Genomic DNA, 15278 nt, shown 5'->3' with positions numbered 1-15278 from the left:
CTCCTATTAAAAACATGACACACGTGATCTGCCATTCTGAGCACAGTGTAACGAGTTCACCTGCCTATCTGGTCTGGATAAATAAAGGTAAACGTATTTGACTTACTGTCCTCAAAGGACAAGCTGACTTAATTTGACTAGAAATTGAATAAGTGCAAAATATTTTTTCTGCTGTGACAGTGAATGAACATTGGGCAGTAAAGAAAACAGGCACTGGCAAAGGCTCACTGAAATGGTGAGGATAGAGAAAAGGGAGAAGGTAAAGCATTTTTCATTATTATTGTACTGACAAAGAGACTAAACTTCTTGTAGTGTCCAGCTCCTATAGAAGTCAAGTCAAGTCAAGTCAAGTCACCTTTATTTATATAGCGCTTTTTACAATGTAGATTGTGTCAAAGCAGCTTTACATTGATAACTGGTACATTGTTTGGCTGCACAGCAGCTCTTAAAGAATAGTGTCAATGCAGGCAGATCAAAAGCACTGTTGAATATCAAATGTCAAGTCAAGTGTCCCCAACTAAGCAAGCCAGAGGCGACAGCGGCAAGGAACCCAAACTCCATCAGGTGACATCAGGTGGCAGACAAGTGGCAAATTGGTGTTAAAATGGAGAAAAAAACCTTGGGAGAAACCAGGCTTAGTCGGGGTGCCAGTTCTCCTCTGGCCAACAGTGCTTTGTTACAATTCAGGTTGCTATCATAAGTCCAATAGGATCGCAACATTAAAAGTATTTATTTCAGTTCCATCCAATTGAGGATCGTATTCATCACGCTGGTATGGACGGTTGTTGAGGAACTGTGTCGTGGCTGTCGTGTCGATGAGGCCTTCACAGGGGATGATCTAGTTGACTCAATCTCTGCTGATACTTCAGGGCTGCGTTGTGGTCGTGTCAAGGTGCAGGTCCTTGGTCTCACCTGGATACGGCCCGGATCCGGTTGACTACGGTGAACCTCGGGATAAACAGAAAGACTAATATTAGCGTAGATGCCATTCTTCTTCTGATGTAACGAGTACATCAGGTGTTATAGGAAGTGTTCCCGGTTCCGGCTGACCTAATTTATGCAGCCTAATAATCCTTTAACGGATTTGGAAATATAAATTGGTAATGTGTTATGTGTATGCCAGGTTAAAGAGATGCGTTTTTAGTCTAGATTTAAACTGACAGAGTGTGTCTGCTTCCCGAACAATGCTAGGAAGATTGTTCCAGAGTTTAGGTGCCAAATAGGAGAAGGATCTACCACCTGCAGTTGATTTTGATATTCTAGGTATTATCAGCTGGCCTGAATTCTGAGATCGCAATAGACGTGAAGGACTATAATGAATTAGGAGCTCGCTCAGGTACTGGGGAGCTAAACCATTTAGTGCTTTGTAAGTAATTAGCAAGATTTTAAAATCTATACGATGTTTAACAGGAAGCCAATGCAGTGTTGACAGAACTGGGCTAATATGGTCATACTTCCTGGTTCTAGTAAGAACTCTAGCTGCTGCATTTTGTACGAGCTGTAGTTTATTTATCAGGCGAGCAGAACAACCACCCAGTAGAGCGTTACAGTAATCTAGCCTTGAGGTCATGAACGCATGAACTAACTGTTCTGCATTTTTCATTGAGAGCATATGTCGTAGTTTAGATATATTTTTAAGATGGAAGAATGCGGTTTTACAGATGCTAGTAACATGGCCTTCAAATGAAAGATTGGTATCAAAAAGCACACCCAGGTTCCTAACTGACGACGAAGACTTAACAGAGCAGCCATCAAGTGTTAGACAATATTCTAGGTTATTACGTGAAGAAGTTTTTGGTCCAAAAATTAGAATCTCTGTTTTTTCTGAATTTAGTAGTAGGAAATTACTGGTCATCCAATTTTTTATATCAGCTATGCATTCCGTTAATTTTGTGAATTGGTAAGTTTCGCCAGGGCGCGAAGAAATATAGAGCTGAGTATCATCAGCGTAACAGTGAAAACTAACGCAATGCTTCCTAATGATATCTCCCAAGGGTAGCATGTACAGAGTGAACAGTAACGGTCCTAGTACTGAGCCTTGTGGTACTCCATATTGAACTTGTGATCGATATGACATGTCTTCGTTTACTACTACAAACTGATAACGGTCAGATAAGTATGATTTGAACCATGACAATGCAATTCCACTAATGCCAACATAATTTTCGAGTCTATTTAAAAGAATATTGTGATCAATAGTGTCAAATGCTGCACTAAGATCCAGTAACACTAATAGAGAGATACAACCACGATCTGATGATAAGAGCAAATCATTAGTAACTCTAATGAGAGCAGTCTCAGTACTATGGTACGGTCTAAATCCTGACTGGAAATCCTCACAGATACCATTTCTTTCTAAAAAGGAACATAGCTGTGATGATACTGCCTTTTCTAGTATTTTTGACAGAAAAGTGAGATTTGAGATCGGCCTGTAATTGACTAATTCTCTAGGATCAAGTTGTGGTTTTTTAATAAGAGGTTTAATAATAGCCAGCTTAAAAGTTTTTGGTACGTATCCTAATGATAAAGATGAATTGACGATATTGAGAAGAGGGTCTATGACCTCTGGAAGCATTTCTTTCAATAGCTTAGTCGGTATAGGGTCTAACATACATGTTGTTGATTTTGATGATTTAACAAGTTTAGACAATTCTTCCTCTCCTAAAGCAGTAAATGAATTGAATTTTTCCTCAGGGACACTACAATGCACTATCTGACACGATACTGTAGTAGACGGTTGCATGGTTATTATTTTTTCTCTAATATTATCAATCTTGCAAGTAAAGAAGTTCATAAAGTCATTACTGCTGTGCTCTTTGGAAACATCAGAAGTTGAAGCTTTATTTCTTGTTAATTTAGCCACTGTATCAAATAAATACCTAGGGTTGTGTTTATTTTCTTCTAAGAGTTTAGAAAAATAGGCAGATCTAGCAGATTTTAAGGCCTTTCTGTACTCAATCATTCTCTCTCTCCACGAAATACGAAATACTTCTAGTTTTGATTTCTTCCAGCTGCGCTCCATTTTTCTGGCTGCTAGCTTTAGGGCCCGAGTGTGGTCATTGTACCATGGCATTGGATTAATTTCCTTAATCTTTTTTAAACGCAAAGGAGCAACTGAGTCTAATGTGCTGGAAAAGACAGAGGCAATAGTTTCTGTTGCAACATCGAGGTCTTCTAAGCTGTCTGGTATGCTAAGGCGATGAAAATGATCAGGAAGATTATTTATAAAGCAATCTTTAGTGGTAGAAGTGATGGTTCTACCATATTTATGGCATGGAGGCAGTTTAGCCGCCTTGACTAAATGTAGTATACACGAGACTAGATAATGATCTGAGATGTCGTCACTCTGCTGCAGAATTTCAACAGCATCAATATCGATTCCATGTGACAATATTAGATCTAAAGTATGATTACGACAATGAGTGGGTCCTGACACATGTTGTCTAACACCAATAGAGTTTAGAATATCTGCAAATGCCAATCCTAATGCGTCTTTTTTATTATCTACATGAATATTAAAATCACCAACAACAAGGACTTTATCTGCAGCTAGTACTAACTCTGATAGAAAGTCAGCAAATTCTTTGATAAAGTCTGTATTGTGTCCTGGTGGCCTGTATACAGTAGCCAGCACAAATGTCAACTTACATAATGTTACGTAAAGTACCATAGTTTCGAAGGAATTATATTTGAAAGACTTCTGACTAATACTGTAAATATTACTATAGATTACAGCAACACCTCCCCCTTTGCCTTTCTGACGGGCATTGTGTCGATAATCATAACCTTGAGGACTAGACTCATTTAAAGTAATGTAATCGTCCGGTTTTAGCCAAGTTTCTGTCAAACACAGCACATCTAGATTATTATCTTTGATAATATCATTAACAATAAGTGATTTTGAAGAAAGGGATCTAATATTTAACAACCCGAGTTTTATCATTTGTTTAGCATTATTATCTCTATTTTTTATTTGTTGAACATCAATTAAATTTTTACCATTAAATGGGTTTGGAAGTTTTTTGTTTTTACTAATTCGGGGTACAGACACAGTCTCTATTTGAAAATATCTAGGTGTAAGAGTTTCTATGTGTTGAGAGTTATCTGAATTTTCTGACTTCTGTAACGTGAGGCAGCTAGCAGACGGTCGGTTTAACCAGTCTGTCTGCTTTCTGACCTGGGCCCCAGTTTGTCATGTTTCAGTTCTAAGACTATGTGCCATATTACTAGAGAGAAGAGCAGCACCATCCCGGGAGGGATGAATACCATCTCTTTTTAACAGGTCAGGTCTGCCCCAAAAACTTTTCCAATTATCTATGAAACCTATATTATTTTGCGGACACCACTTAGACAGCCAGCCATTGAGTGATGATAATCTGCTAACTATCTCATCACTCCGACGAACAGGAAGGGGGCCAGAGCAAATTACTTCTCCTGACATTGTACCTTCTCCTGACATTGTACAGAATAGAATAGGAATGTATGTGCAGGAACCCTTCTACATGGTTTCTGACACAATAAAAATAGGTCTGTTCTGATAGGGTTGTAGACAGCAGGGCTGGAAAAAACAATGCTAAATAAAATCAAATTATTAACCATGTTTCATAGCAACAAAAGCAAATATGCATCTTTTTTTTTTTTTTTAAAGAAGAAGAAAATGCTGTTTTCTTTTTTCAAAGGCTATGTGTCCAGTTATTATTATTTTAGTTTGATTCATGAGACTAATCACTAGTCCACAGCAATATTTAATAATCTTTAGGTTGAGTTTCTGCTCAAAATTCAGCTCAATATAATCCAACCCATTTTCCCACAACAATACACATTTTGAAGTCTCCTTTAACTGATTTAAAACCTTATAGTTACATAACAGAATGCATTTTTTTTTTTCAATCTGCTTGTGTTTAGCCTGGCACAGGTCATACATGTATACAAGTGATGCCATGGTCTGCAATTATTGATTATGTGGCCCTGGATGATAATGTATGTAATATCCAACAGGTCAGCCTATTAATGTCTGCACAACAGATGTGGCTGATGCAAAAAAAATCATGTTGAGGAGCTATTACTTTTCAAGATGACTGGACTTACTATTAGTAAATACCTAGAACTATTAGTATAACCACCTAGAACACCAAAGCAATCACACAGAAATGCACATTTGACATTAAAGCATTAATATTGAGTTAGGATGCACCAAACTTATGTAGGGCTGTTTAATTCTGGCATTATCACTGACATTGATTTGCAGGCTCTTAATTACTGAATTAACTTTTTTCTTTTAATTAAAATTCATAGTGGGTTGGGGGAGTGGTATAAACTATTCATCTCTACCACTAGATGTCATAATAGTGCTGTAAGGATCCTGCAAACACTCTATAAGACTCACTGTGCTTCCAGTTGAGTGCTTTGCCTGACATCAACAAGACTTAAACTAAGCACAAATAATGGGGAAATAATAAAGGAAATAATAGTTTAATTTAATAGTTTAATTAAGTATTTTCATATACATGTATAGGGAAGAATGAGGAGTGTTGCAACAGCTTTTATTTAAATGTCTATAACTCTGCTATATACTCTGCTGTATCAAATTTTTATAAAATCTTGTATATGGATGAAATTGAAGTGTCTAAATGATGTAAATTAATGTCAAGTACAATGAGTGCTGTTACAACCTACCAAAAAAATTGTTCTTGATCTGTAAATCCTTCATATTTAAACAGATGGACTTACAAACTCTACTGTCACCTCAGGAGACTGATGATCGTGTTTGATAATGATTTCATCCATTTAAAATTCGGTTAAACAGGACATACATGTACTTTTATTTATTATATACTGAAGTACATTGCCATACATTATTATTATTATTATTATTATTATTATTATTATTATTTTAGCTCAAACTTGTTTGCATTAATGTGTTAAGATTTTACAGCAGCGAATAAATAATTTGCACCAAAACTGCATTAACCTACATTCACTATAAACCAAAGTCTTATTGGAAAATAAGTGACCTCTACTATGAACTACCCTACTTTGACTTTATCTCACCATCACAAGCAAGAAAGCATGATAATCTACAAAACTTATAAGTTTAATAGTTGATAAGATATACATTTGAATGCAATAAACAGACTGAACCCTTTTCAAACATTGTAAATGTGTGAGAATACAATGAATGACCTCACTAGAGAGCATAACAGCACTGACAGCTGGAAATATTTACTTGTGAGTTCTTGTGGAGCGCTGGCGTCAGGCAGGGCACAGTCAGTGCCAGAGGAATGTAATATCAGAAGAACAGCAGGTCGCTGGATGACTGGCACATTGCCCAGGAACAAACGGACGCCCTTATGTTTGGGGGGGGGGGGGGAGTGTTAAGAGGAAGAAGTATAAAGACAAGCAATGTTTAAGCATATATGTTATCTCTAAAGAAAAACACTGGCCTTTTATTAATAGTAATAATAATAATAAAAATAACAACAATAAATGTTTAAATTTTAAGTAACTGGTTTGCTCACATTTCCATGCAGTAGACAGTTTTCTTTGTTGTTGTTGTTTTCTCACTGTAAGTGCCTCAGGGTTATTAGAACTGTATTAAGCAGATGTATATCCAGAGCTTTGTATGCAGTTCATTCTGTGACACCACTGGAGCAGAGTTGGAACTACAGGACCTGCCACTGATCACACGCAGTAAACACATTTATCTCTGCCACAAGTTATTTTTCCCCATTTTAAACAGAAGAAAGGCTTTCTTATAGTGGTGGGGACAAAATCAGCCATGATAAAAGATGGTGGAGGATTCTCCAACATTAATGATACCTATGGACAGCATAGCTGCTACCTCCTAATGAGTTTGAAAGCATTGTTACGTGGAAAGTCCAAGACGTCACTTCAGCTGCCACTAATTTTACCATTCAGTCCTAGATCGACCTCAAAGACAATTACACAATAACATATCTACTTATTACTGACATTGTATTGTATAGCCAGAGAAGAACTGGTGTAGCCTGGTTTCTCCCAAGATTTTCCCCCTTCCATTATCCAACAACACATGGAGTTTGCTCACTTGGGGACTAATATAAATTATAAATATAAATCATATGTATGTCCTATGTCAGGATTTGCATACAGAACTCAAGCGCAGAGCAGCTGGAGATTTTTTAGAAAGTCTTTATTAACAACAAGAACAGAAATCAAAGCTACAACCAACATGGCTGGAAAACAAAAGACCTGTGATATTGCAAAACAAAACAGAAATAAAATTAGAAAACAATGAAGAGACAGAAGATAACCATACTAGACTAGCTGGCAACTAGGGACATGAGCAAAGATACAAAACAAACCACAAACACTCGGCTTGTGTGCTCACAAAGAAAATATGGTGCATGAATGTTTGAACCACAACACTGAACCAAAACTGAACTAGACAGGAGTGATCTGAACACCACACTCCACACATAAAACAAAGCATGCGGATGGACGAGAGAGTGCATGGCTTGGGCACACTCAAAGCCGCATGTTCACAAAAAGACAAGAAAACACATGAGTTGTCACAAAACCAAGAATAAATCAGACTGAAGTGACAGAACACCACGCTTTGCACATAAAACAAAGCATGTGGATGAGAGCGTACAAGGTTTGAGCACACTCCAAGCCGCACATACACACAAAGACGATGCGATACAATAGTGTCAGGGCCCTGTCAGAAAACCAAGAATAAACCAGAACGAAGTGACAGAACCCTGACATACTATGTATAACCCTGACACATATGTGTGTCACTACACCAAATCGTTATAAATTAAACAAAACCTGACAGGTTTCTATGTCACTCATGTGAAGACATCACAAACACAAAGAGAAGCCCGTTTAAGTTTTAGCACAATGTTCTATGAAGGGCGGCGTGATCGGAGCTGTGTTTGTTGGGGTTTCGTGATAACGGAGATGGAATGTAAAAGCAAAATTTACGTGACTGAAAGAGCTACAAGTGGGGCTAAGAGACTAAATCTCCTATGACAACTTGCAGTTACATATCATCGAGGTGGAGAAAGAAAAAAAAAACAATGCTGCAGACAACAGTTCCCAGATAGCATGTAATCACTGAAACTATGTTAAATCAGTGTGGATGTGTCATTGCTAATTGCATTGAATTAACATTGCACTATGATGGATTGTACATCACTGATGTTGAAGCAATATTGAAATTAACAAAAAATAATATTTGGTAATATTGTTTGATATATGTTACAATGTGATGTTGATTCTAATTCACTTTTGTTGAACACTGAAAATACAAGTGAAATGTAATGACAACAAAACAGTGTTGCCATCTGATGTATCAAGTTAATGTTGAAACAACATTAATATTTCAACTACACTTCAATGGTGCGTCAACAAATTCCTGACCATTTCAAAGTTTAGAGAAAACCTTTTAAAATACCAGCAGTTGAGTCAATTTATTTTATTTAACAGTTTAACACAATGACAAAAAGATAGAAAAGATCATTCTTTAAAAAAGGAAAGGGGAGAAATAGGACAAAAGCGTTACAACCTTTAAAAATAAAATTAGCTTCAGAAGTCTGATGTCATTATAACTACAGATGGTCCAACGGTTCAGGTTTTAAAATTTTTTTTCTTACATCAGACTACTGCCTTTTTTCCTTTGGGTTCTTTGAAATAAGAATGAAGAAGAAAGCATGATACACTGTAAAAAGTAATACGCTCTATCTACTCAATAAAATTGTAGCAACAGATTACAAGCAATATTATTAATTAAATTCAACATACAAAAATTGAGTTATAATTAATCAAATTAATTCCTTAAAAGTCAACCATTAAAAATGTGTCATGATCACCGTCTGTTCTTGGACTCTAATTCCCATAATCCTCCCTACCAGTCACATGCACACATTCCACACCAATCACCAATTGCCACACACACCTGTAGATCATCACCTGGACTATAAAAGACTCACACACACACCACCTCAGGGCGAAGTCTTGTTTCACATTGTGTACATTTCTGAGCGTTTATATCTTGTTTGCCTGTCTGTTACCGATCCTGTCTGTTTAACGTTTATGATTCCCTGCTGCCTGCCTTTGGACTGTTTGTTGTTATCTGAATTGTGAACGATATCTGCCTGCCCTGATCTACTGCCTGTATCCCGACCACGACTCTGCCTGTACCTTGCTGTTCCTATTTGTTCCTGTTAGACCATGCCTGTACGACTACGCTCACCTTTCAATAAAGCTTTGCATATGGATCCCTGCCTGAGTACAGCTCCGTTACAAAATGTGTAAAATTAGCAAACACCATTACAAAAACCCACAAACTGACATAAAAAGCAAAGAGTCAAACTGCCCAACTAAATTAAACACTGATCACCATAATAGTGACCAAACATTTTCAATCAAATCAACTTCAACATCTAAACCTCTGTTAATTCTTGTGTTTCTCATTCCTTCAGTGATTCTGCTTGTTATCATCAGGTGTCTTCAATGTTGGCAATAAAAAATAAAGAGTTCTTAATTCATCTTTGATGTCTGTCTGTTATTTTTGTTTAAATTTCACTCATTTAAATGGTTGACATCTAAGGAATTCATTTGATTAATTCTAACTTAATTCTATTTGTTGAATTTAATTAATAATATTGCTTGTAATCTGTTGCCAAAATTCAGTAGTCAAACATACCGGAGCGGTTTCCCGGACGGAGATTAAGCCTAGTCCTAGAACAACATGGCCCTTTAAACCAGATTAAAAGAAATCTGCTTTCTCTGTCATGGTTTAAAATAGTCCTAGACTTGGTCAAGTCAAGTCACCTTTATTTATATAGCACTTTTTACAATGTAGATTGTGTCAAAGCAGCTTTACATTGATAACTGGTACATTATTTGGCTGCACAGCAGCTCTTAAAAGAATAGTGTCAATGCAGGCAGATCAAAGCACTGTTGAATATCAAATGTCAAGTCAAATGTCAAGTGTCCCCAACTAAGCAAGCCAAAGGCGACAGCGGCAAGGAACCCAAACTCCATCAGGTGACATCAGGTGGCAGACAGGTGGCAGACAAGTGACAAATAGGTGTTTAAATGGAGAAAAAAACCTTGGGAGAAACCAGGCTTAGTCGGGGGGCCAGTTCTCCTCTGGCCAACAGTGCTTTGTTACGATTCAGGTAGCTATCATAAGTCCGACAGGATCGCAACATTCAAAGTATTTATTCCAGTTCCATCCAATTGAGGATTGTATTCATCACGGCTGTTGAGGAACTGTGTCGTGGCTGTCGTGTCGATGAGGCCCTCAGAGTGGATGATCTAGTTGACTCAATCTCTACTGATACTTCAGGGCTGCGTTGTGGTCGTGTCAAGGCGCAGGTCCTTGGTCTCACCTGGATACGGCCTGGATCCGGTTGAATACGGTGAACCTCGGGATAACCAGAAAGACTAATATTAGCGTAGATGCCATTCTTCTTCTGATGTAACGAGTACATCAGGTGTTTTAGGAAGTGTTCCCGGTTCCGGCTGACCTAATTTATGCAGCCTAATAATCCTTTAACAGATTTGAAAATATAAATTGGTAATATGTTATGTGTATGCCAGGTTAAAGAAATGCGTTTTTAGTCTAGATTTAAACTGACAGAGTGTGTCTGCTTCCCGAACAATGCTAGGAAGATTGTTCCAGAGTTTAGGTGCCAAATAGGAGAAGGATCTACCGCCTGCGGTTGATTTTGATATTCTAGGTATTATCAGCTGGCCTGAATTCTGAGATCGCAATAGACGTGAAGGACTATAATGAATTAGGAGCTCGCTCAGGTACTGGGGAGCTAAACCATTTAGTGCTTTGTAAGTAATTAGCAAGATTTTAAAATCTATACGATGTTTAACAGGAAGCCAATGCAGTGTTGACAGAACTGGGCTAATATGGTCATACTTCCTAGTTCTAGTAAGAACTCTAGCTGCTGCATTTTGTATGCACTGTAGTTTATTTATCAGGCGAGCAGAACAACCACCCAGTAGAGCGTTACAGTAATCTAGCCTTGAGGTCATGAACGCATGAACTAACTGTTCTGCATTTTTCATTGAGAGCATATGTCGTAGTTTAGATATATTTTTAAGATGGAAGAATGCGGTTTTACAGATGCTAGTAACATGGCCTTCAAATGAAAGATTGGTATCAAAGAGCACACCCAGGTTCCTAAGACTTAGTCTAGTGTAGAGTTTAATAAGCTGATTTCCTGGAGGAAGACTAGAGCTAGTCCAGGACTAAATTGAGGCTTAAATTAAACCTACCAGGAGGCAGGTTTAACTTCAGATTAATGTTGTGTTTCAAAGAAGACACATCTATTACTTGGATATATATCGATATTGATATACACTGTGTGTGTGTGTATATATATATATATATATATATGCTGTTCACTTTAAACAATTTATTTTGATTTAACACCATTGTTTCTGGAGAATATGGAGAGACTTCTTACAGTTTAATGTTCTATTATGTAAAAGTTTTTGTTATGTTTATGTTTTTTGGAGATTACCATTGTGGTGAAGTGTTGACCTTGTGCTTGGGCTGAGGACCTGCTAACAAGAATTGCCTTTTTTTTTTTCTTTAAATATAATGAAGAAACCATTATAATAGTCTTTTGGATCAAACCAGTATCATTTCTAGACTGCTAACACCTCCTATCATATTTGTAAATAGTTATGTTTAGTTTGTTGCTATGTAAAGGACAAAACAAAAGCAGTAATAATATTATTATATATATAGAATTCATCGCAAACAGATTTCCAGACATTACTTTTTTTCACAGCTGATATATTTTGCTTGCTTTAAAAGAACTGTCTCTTGTTTAGTAAAGTTTTTTTTTTTTTTTTTTGGATTGCAGTCTTTTATCCCAAAACAGCCATGTCAGTCACTTTCTCAATAAACACAAGATGTTTTTTTTGTTTGGTTGTTTTTTTTGTGATTTCAGTGCAAACAGGCTAATCTGAATGGAAATCAGTTACATTCTTTAAATTTAATAGTGATTCAAGAATATGAATGATTACCTGATTAAGTAATAATCAGGGTGCAGGGGTTAAAGCACAGGATAACATCAAGTCCCAGGTCAGGTGATTATGCTGTTGACAACAACTCAAATTATAATCAATGTCAGCCTTTTTTTTTACAAACCCGATTCCAAAAAAGTTGGGACACTGTACAAATTGTGAATAAAAAAGGAATGCAATGATGTGGAAGTTTCAAATTTCAATATTTTATTCAGAATACAACATAGATGACATATCAAATGTTTAAACTGAGAAAATGTATCATTTTAAAGGAAAAATAAGTTGATTTTACATTTCATGGCATCAACACATCTCAAAAAAGTTGGGACAAGGCCATGTTTACCACTGTGTGACATCCCCTCTTCTTTTTATAACAGTCTGCAAACGTCTAGAGACAAGTTGCTCAAGTATAGGAATAGGAATGTTGTCCCATTCTTGTCCAATACAGGCTTCTAGTTGCTCAACTGTCTTAGGTCTTCTTTGTCGCATCTTCCTCTTTATGATGCGCCAAATGTTTTCTATGGGTGAAAAATCTGGACTGCAGGCTGGCCATTTCAGTACCCGGATCCTTCTTCTACGCAGCCATGATGTTGTAATTGATGCAGTATGTGGTCTGGCATTGTCATGTTGGAAAATGCAAGGTCTTCCCTGAAAGAGACGACATCTGGATGGGAGCATATGTTGCTCTAGAACTTGGATATACCTTTCAGCATTGATGGTGCCTTTCCAGATGTGTAAGCTGCCCATGCCACACGCACTCATGCAACCCCATACCATCAGAGATGCAGGCTTCTGAACTGAGCGCTGATAACAACTTGGGTTGTCCTTGTCCTCTTTAGTCCGGATGACATGGCGTCCCAGTTTTCCAAAAATAACTTCCGGCCTTGACCCTTACGCACAGAGATTGTTCCAGATTCTCTGAATCTTTGGATGATATTATGCACTGTAGATGATGATAACTTCAAACTCTTTGCAATTTTTCTCTGAGAAACTTCTTTCTGATATTGCTCCACTATTTTTCACCGCAGCATTGGGGGAATTGGTGATCCTCTGCCCATCTTGACTTCTGAGAGACACTGCCACTCTGAGAGGCTCTTTTTATACCCAATCATGTTGCCAATTGACCTAATAAGTTGCAAATTGGTCCTCCAGCTGTTCCTTATATGTACATTTAACTTTTCCGGCCTCTTATTGCTACCTGTCCCAACTTTTTTGGAATGTGTAGCTCTCATGAAATCCAAAATGAGCCAATATTTGGCATGACATTTCAAAATGTCTCACTTTCAACATTTGATATGTTATCTATATTCTATTGTGAATAAAATATAAGTTTATGAGATTTGTAAATTATTGCATTCCTTTTTTATTCACAATTTGTACAGTGTCCCAACTTTTTTGGAATCGGGTTTGTATTTAAATTGTTCATCTTCATCTGCCTTCACTCCTACTAAAGGAGCAATGTGTTCTGCAAGCACTGATGGATGCAAGACATGGGCTATGTGTGAAGTGTGACATTCTTGCTCACGTTCATGTCTCTTGCACTTCAAAAAAACTGTTAAATGATGTTAGAACTTTATTCAGGAAATTCCTAATAAATATTACTGAAACAAGATACATTTTTAAGAATGTAGAAAAACATACGCTTTATTCAATCACTTTAAAGGCACACTTTGAATTTTTCACCTCTTTTATTATGCTGCAGACGAGTGCTTCTGCTGCTTCCGGTCATGAGTATGTGGGGTAACGCAGCACTGTTTCATCATATTAGATACATTTGTGTGTTGAAAGTTGTAATAATGCTACACTGCGTTGGCTCGGCGGCTGCTATGAGACACTTGTTGCACGCTTCAGTAAGCTAGATTGATATTAGTCATGGTAAAACATGGTACTCTTGGTAAATCAGGAAAACGAGATTTAAACAATAACAATGATTAGTTTTCTGTCAATGAATGTAACTGAGGGTGCAAAAGTGATAATGAAAAAATATCACTTTGTAATGTTGAATCAGTAATATTACCATTGATTTTTGGTTGAAATCTCAACATTGCTTCAACATTAACTGAGGGTGTAAAAGTGATACTGAAGTAACAACACTTAACGTTAATTCAATGCAATTAGCATTAAAGCATCAACATTGACTCAACATTGTTTCAATGATTGCTTGCTATCTGGGAGTATGTCAACTGGTAGGGGAGGCACAGCAACAACATCCAACTTGTGGGTAACGCTGACCTTATCATCACATTCTGCATTGTGAAGTGGCTTGGGTCTGTCCATGAAGTACGTATGTTGAAGGAGAGTGCTCTATAGCATGATATTATGCTGACTGGATGGCATAGGAGACAGTACCTACATCTTCCCTGCTCTATCCATGTATGAGTTTGTTTTTCTTTGGTCACATGTTCTCCTTTGTTCTCAGTTTCCCGCCACTTGTTTGTCTCCTTGGTTACTGATTAATTAGTGTCTTTAGTTCAGGTGTGTCTTGTTAATTTAGTCTCGTTAACCCCTTGTTTGCTGTGTATTTAAGCCTTCAGTTTCAGTCCAGTTTTTGTTCTGTATTGTTTAAGTTACATGGTGTTTGTGGTATAATTTCCTGGTGATTTTCCTGTTCCTAGTGTTCCATTAAATGTTATTGAAGATATCTCCTTTGTCGTGCACTGAATACTACAACACCCACACGTGACATTAATGTCCAACAATTAACAAATTTAATTTAATTGTAAAAATCTAGTAATCTTGGCCCAGTTGTTCAAATGTAATCTGATCAGATTTTGGCTGTGAGAATCGATCAAATCTTGAAAATGGGTTGTTCATAAGAAAAAAGAATTCTGAAATCGGATTTGATCACATAATCCAATCTTGGATTTGATCTTTTTAGTAAGATTAAGATCACTTTGATCAAAAAAATGAATCAGTGTTATGATGTTGTGATGATGTTGGTTCAATATCACGTTTGCACCTGCAATTACTGTTGAAACAATGGTGAGATTTCAACAAAAAATCAATGGTAATGTTATTGAATCAAAATTACACTATGATTGATTCTACATCACTGATGTTGAATCAATATTGAAATTAACAAAAATAATCAATGGTAATATTGTTGAATCAACATTACACTATGACTGATTCTACATCACATACGTTGAATCAATATTAAAAGTAACAAAAATAATCAATGGTAATATTGTTGAATCAGTGTTACACTATGATTGATTCTACATCACTGATGTTGA

General features: G+C 36.9%; 1 long non-coding RNA gene across 1 annotated transcript; it reads right to left on the bottom strand.

Annotated features, from left to right (window-relative positions):
- Nucleotides 1-341: 341 nt before the first annotated feature.
- On the bottom strand, nucleotides 342-11183 carry LOC127494475 (uncharacterized). Its single transcript, XR_007924888.1, has 2 exons — nucleotides 10521-11183; nucleotides 342-1050 (listed from the first exon to the last, which is right to left on the bottom strand). It is a non-coding gene; the product is annotated as an uncharacterized LOC127494475 (long non-coding RNA).
- Between the last annotated feature and the right edge of the window lie 4095 nt (nucleotides 11184-15278).

This window comes from Ctenopharyngodon idella, chromosome 14 (genome assembly GCF_019924925.1).
Source record: "Ctenopharyngodon idella isolate HZGC_01 chromosome 14, HZGC01, whole genome shotgun sequence".
Taxonomy (NCBI): Eukaryota; Metazoa; Chordata; class Actinopteri; order Cypriniformes; family Xenocyprididae; genus Ctenopharyngodon; species Ctenopharyngodon idella.
Note: the sequence above shows the minus strand (reverse complement) of the source record. Positions and strands in the feature narration are given on the sequence as shown.